This window comes from Octodon degus, unplaced genomic scaffold (assembly GCF_000260255.1).
Source record: "Octodon degus isolate 3935 unplaced genomic scaffold, OctDeg1.0 scaffold00383, whole genome shotgun sequence".
Taxonomy (NCBI): Eukaryota; Metazoa; Chordata; class Mammalia; order Rodentia; family Octodontidae; genus Octodon; species Octodon degus.
In genome coordinates this window covers 84,856-91,545 of record NW_004524959.1, presented here as the reverse complement: position 1 = coordinate 91,545, position 6,690 = coordinate 84,856, and positions in this window count along the sequence as shown.

Sequence of the window (6,690 nt, the reverse complement as noted above, 5' to 3'; positions counted from 1 at the left end):
TTTTAAAGATTTGCTGTCACTATACATAAAAATTTAGCATACTATTTTCTTTCTTTATTTTTTTTTTTTGGCAGAACTCAGACCCTTGAGCTTGCCAAGCAAGAGCTTATTCTACTGAGCTATCTCCTTGGCCCATTATTTTTCTTATTAAATAATGAACTTATTTTCACTTACAAAAAGCCATTTATAAATCCTTTCACATAGGTAAACTGCGAACGTCATTACTATAACACATTGGGACACTCATTAGGCAAATTAGTAATTTGAATAAGAACACTGCAATACCAGAATGTTTATGTGATAATCAATGACCAGGTCAGTAGCACAAGCAGCAGGAATACTCTGAACAAAAGGATAGCTCAAGAATGGGCAAGAAACACAGAAATGTGTTCAAGTGGGGGAGATGGGAGTCTATAATATATTTTTGTTTTCTAGTCATACATTGAACAAATTATTTTTTTAAATGTAGATATTCAATATTTATTTATTTATTTATTTATTTATTTATTTATTTATTTATCTTGTTGAACTGGGGATTGCATTCAGGCCCTTGCACTTGCCAGGCAAGCTCTTATTCAACTGAGCTATCTCCCTGGCCCCTCAGTATGAATTTGATTAAGTAGAAGTACACAACTTTCTCTTCGGAAATTCATTTTAAAAATTCAAAAGCATATAGAATTGGCATATTTTTGTCATTTATTATGATTTTAAAAATGTGCTACCTTGTGCAGATAATATGTTGTGAAAAACATCTGATGTGAAATCCTGCTCCACCCATTCTCCTCACTATTGTAGAAGGAAGGTACCTACAGGACATATACAGGAGTCTGGGGAGCCCTGCATGCCTCCTTACCTAACCATTGTTGGAGTTCAGCTGAGCTGTAGTCACCTCTCCTGCTGGTAGATGGAGCCTCGGTGAGCCCTACTCTGCCCTTACCCTGTTGTGGGAACATTGCTCACCTGCGTGCTCCACCCCTACCATCACTGCTTAGTCTAAGTCCAGGTGAAAATTGGGAGCTTTAAACATGGCAAAATGAAAGAGCAAAAGAAAGCTAAATCCTCCATCCAGCCAAGAACAACTGCAGGAGACAAGTTCATAAAAGAACTTGAAAGTCATACAACTAAAATTTCTGATATGATAGCAACTGAGATAATGAAACAACTCCATCAGGCTATAGAAGGAATCAGATTGTAAATAATCTCCCAGGTAATAAAAATAAATGCAACAATTATGAAAGAATTGCTCAGCACATCTAATGATAAAATAGTAGATAAAATAGTAGATAAAATAGTAGAGTGCAATAAGAAAATGATGGAAACATTGAACAAATATTACAGGAAAGAACTAGAATGCATGAAACAGATTCAAGCAAATATCGAGTAAATTAAGAATTACATTGAAATCTAGGAAGACATTTTGAACAAAACTGTAGAATTTCAGACCTTGAAAATAGCATTGCAGGTAGTGAATGGGAAAGGAAAGATATCCTAAATGTAATAAGTAACCAGGAAGTAACAATGCAACATGTACAAAATGATGCAAAGAGAAATAATATAAGACTCATAAGACTCAATGAAGCAGCAAGAGTCAACACAAATGACATAAAAAGACTACCTGCAGAAATAATAGCAGAAAATTTCCAAGGCATGGCAAAAGAATCTGACACAGAACTTAGTGATGCATATAAAAGTCCAGTTAGCCACAATCAAAATAAAACCACACCCAGATATATAGTAATCAAGATCCCAGAAATTCACCAAAAGAACTGAGTATTAAATCCTGTTACAGAAAAGAAAGAGATCATCTGTAATGAACAACTAATTGGAATAATAGAAGATTTATCAACGCAGATCATTAAACCAAGAAGAGCTTCAAGTATTTCACATCCTGAAAGGAAACAACTTCCAACCCAGATTGATATACCCTGCAAAAATGTCTATTAAATTTAATGGAGAGATAAGACCCTTCAATGATAAAGAATAACTGAACATATTCATGACAGCCAGGTACTGTAGAAAGAGAAAAATGATCACAACATAAAGAATCACAACAGAAAGGAATCACCAAGCAAAGCAAACAAATATAAGGAAAAGGTAGTGAACCTACAATAACCAAATAACATAACAAAAATAATCCAACACATATCATTTATGACCATTAATGTAAATGACCTCAATTCACCAAGTAATAGAAGCAGACTAGCAGAGTGGATCAAGAAACAACATCAACGATATGCTGTATACAAGAAACACATTTAACTAAAAAGAAATTCATAGAATGAAAGTCAAAGGTGGGAGAATAATATTTCATGCAACAGGACCCCAGAAAAAGGCAGGGATAGTTATTCTGGTTACTAACAGTATCAACTTCAAACCAATGATGGTTAAAAGAGATAAAGAAGGTTACTACATACTTGTTAAGGAAAAATTACAAGAGAAAGAGGTAACAATCCTAAATATATATGCACCAAATGTAGGAGCATCAAACTACATTAGACAAATTTTAACAGACATGAAAATTAAATGAGCAATAATACAATTATAATGGTGAACTTTTACACATCAGTGTCACAAAGAGATAGATCAATGAGGCAAATTAAACAAGGAAATAACAGAACTAAACCAAACTTGTTAAGAAATGGACTTAGTAGGCCTTTACCAAGTGTTAAACCCAAAAACATCAAAATACACATTCTTCTCAGCTACACATGGGACATCCTCAAAATAGACCATATACTATCGCATGGGGAATGCTTAAGTAAATGCAAAGAAATTGAAATTATCCCATGCATATATGTGATCATAGTGCAATTAAACTGAAAGTTTTTGACAAAAGAAACAGCAAAAACTCCATAAACAAAGGGAAACTAACACCCTCCTGAACAACAATGGGTCACAAATGAAATTAAAGAAGTATTTAAACAATGTTTATAATCAAATGAAAGCACATATAGACCTTCTCAGAACCTGTAGAATGCAAGGAAAGCTGTCTTATGAAGAAATTTTATAATGTCAATTTCTTACATCAGGAAAACAGAATAAGAACAACTGAATAATCTTATGCCATACCTCTACCTTCTAGAAAAGTAGAGCAAGTCACATCCAAAACCCAAAGAAAGCAGGAAATCATAAAGACCAAAGTAGAAATATATGCAATAGAGACAAAGAAAACAATACAAAGAACAAAGGAATCAAAGAGTTGGTCTTTGAAAGAATTAATAAAATTGATAAACCCTAGCTATCCTTATCAAATAAAGGAAAGAAAAAATTCAAATTCATACAATAAAGAATGAAAAAGATGGAATCACTACAGACTGTATAGAATTTTTGAAGATCATTAATACCTACTTCCATAATTTTTACTCTCACAGTATTGAAAACACATAAGAAATGGACAGATTTCAAGATACATGTAAATTACTAAAGCTGAATCAAGAAGATATAAAAACTCTGTATAATCCAATAACAGGCAATGAAATTGAAAATAGAATAAAGAATCTATCAACAAAGACAAGAATATGTCTGGATGGATTCACAGCTGAATTCTACAAGAAATTTAGAGAAGATTTAATGCCAACTCTTCTGAAACTCTTCAATACAATTGAAAGGGAAGAAATTCAGCCAGACTTCCTCCTGGAGGCAAGTATTAATCTGCTATCAAAACCAGAGAAAGACCCAACCAGAAAAGAGAACTACCAGTCAATTTCTATAATGAACATAGAAGAAAAATCCTCCATAAAATTCTAGCAAACAGAATGCAGAAAATGATGAAGAAGATTAAACAGTATGACCAAATAAGATTCATCCCAGGGAGGTAGGGATGGTTCAATATATGCAAATCCATAAATATGAAACACCACATTAGCAGAGCCAAAGACAAAAATCACGTGATCATCTCAATAGATGCAAAAAAGCTTTTGATGAAGGCCAATGCTCATTCATAGTAAAAACCCTACAGAAAATCAGAATAGATGGTCTTTACCTGATAAAAGCCATCTATGCAAACCAACTGCCAATGTCATACTAATTGTACAGAAACGAAAAGGCTTTACTTTAACAATCAGAAACAAGACAAGGATAGTCACTGTTGACACTCCTATTCAATAGAATTCTGAAAAGATTTGCCAAAGCAATTAGATAAGAGAGAGGAATGCAAGAAATAATGATTGTAAAGGAAGACATGGAGTTATTATGTGCAAAAGATATGAAACTAAAAGATTCCAAGGCCCCAAAAACTTCACCAAGAAAATTATAATTTTAATAACCATATCTAGTAGCATGGCAGGATACAAAGGTAACACTCAAAAATCAATTGTATTTCGAAGACAGAGAAATGACACATTTCACAATAACATATATAAAAAGAAAAATTTGCAAATCAATATCTCAAAGGAAGTAAAATACTTATGCAGTGAAAATTATAGTGCTCTTAAAAAAAGAGATTGATGAGGATTTCAAAAATGGAAAGATTTTTTGATCATAGACAGAAAGAACCAACATTGTAAAAAAGACCACACTCCCAAAATTGTTACACAAATTCAAAGCAATCCCAGATAAATACCATTAGTATACTTCACAGAGCTAGAGAAAACATTCCTAAAATTTATCTGGATCCTGAAGAGATCTAAAATATCAAAAGCAATCCTAGGCAACAATGGAAAGTCAGAAAACATCACAATCCCTGACTTGAGCTTATACTACAAAGTTACTATGATATAATTAGCATGGTACTGACAAAAAACAGACCTGAGAATCAATAAAATAAATTAGAAGATTCAGTCACAACTACAAATATACAGCCACCTTATCAGCCACCTTATCTTTACAAAGGGGCCAAATATATACACTGGAAGAAAGATAGTCTTTTTCATAAATGGTGATTTAAAACCTAGCTTTTCACATACCAAAGGCTAAACTTAGAACCAGATCTATCACCATGCCTAAAACTACAGTCAAAAAGGATCAAAGATTTAATACTAAGATTGAAAGTAAATCTTCTGGAGGAGAAAATGGATAGAAATCTGAAATCATAGGAGTAAGTAGTTTCTGAAGAAAACCAAACTGCCTGGGAAATGCCTCAAAGAATCAAGAATTGGGATCTCATCTTTTTGAAAAATTTCTGCACATCAAAAGAAATAACCAACAGAGCAAAAAGAAAATCCATGAATTGGTGAAAAATTATAGATGATCACCCATCAGATAACAGACTTCTACATAAAACATATAAAAAATTTAAAAAACAAATCAAGCTTTCAAAATTGAAAGTTTCAATCTAAAAATATGCATCTGAGATGAATATACACTTGACAAATGAAGAAATACAAATGACAATTAAATACATGAAAAAAGTGTTCAGTATCATTGCTCATTGAAGAGATGATGATTATAACAGCCCTGAGATTCCAACTTACCCCACAAATGAGGGCTATGTTCAAGATGGCAAGCAATGACTAATGCTGGATGGGTTGTGGGGAAAAGGAATCCTTCTCCAGTGTTGGTGGGCACTCATACTGTGCAATCACTATGGAAATCAGTGTCAGTATTTAGCTCCACAAACTGTGAGCTAAATAAACCTTCCCTTCCTTAAAAAAGAAAGTCAGAGAAATAAAGAAAAAATAAGCATTAACTTATCCTTTCAATAGAACAGCAAAATTCTGCAGTAAATTATCCAAGCTATCATGCATGTTTACATAAATATATTTCCCCTTCTTTCCTTCATCCTCCTTTTCCTCATCCCAATTTTTCCTTGCCCTTAAACAGATTCTTTCCCTTTTATTGTATCTAATGTACCTTTCAAGTTTTATTTACTCTTTCACATTTTTACACTAGCAAGACAATCCCATGTTCCCCCTCCTGTCTGATTTATTTCACTCAGCAGTATGATCTCTAATTGTATCCATTCAGCACTCTTCTGCACTATGGGCAGCAGATTTCTCTTATGCACATATTGGAAGGGAGGAGAAGCTTCCTTTGGGGCTTCTGTCCCTTACAAGTGCTTGGATTACGAGTATGTAATCCAGCTTCTATGATATTCTGTAACAAATGACCTAGAAAAATCTTATAACAGTAGGTATACCATAAACAACCTTTAAGTTCATCTGTGAAAAATATATTATTCTCATGACAGACTTTAGTTTACAGCACTGAAAATGACCTATTTGTTTCCCAAGGCTGGAACAATAATTCCACATTTTAGATGGCATCACTGCTTCTTGCTCTTTTTCCTTACGCCAACACATAACCAAGTTGGCTGGTTCTCTGCTCCACCAGAATCTGCTAACCAACTCCTAAAAGGCTGATTCCTGGCATGCAGGTTGGCTTTCTCCAGCTTGCATTCACTAGCACCCAGCTGGCCTCCTTTCCAGCACTGGCCCCTGTCTACCCAGTGACCAGTCTCAGCGCCTGCCAGCAAAATGGTTGAGAATTCTGACAGTGGCTTTTGGTCAGCATCTTCTTGAGGGTTTTCTTCCACACCACCACTCTTGGACCATCACGTTCAGTCAGACGGCATCTCAGTGGGTTATTTTCTGATTGTAGACCAGCTTACAATTTCCTGAATTCTAGTGCCATCCCACTAGCACACTGCTGAGGGGCTTCTAGTTTCTAGCATCCTGCCCACTGTTGCCTGTTCGGTAGCCTTAGTCTATCTGTTTTTCTGGCCCTGTCAGGAATAACCAAGCAACTTCCCTA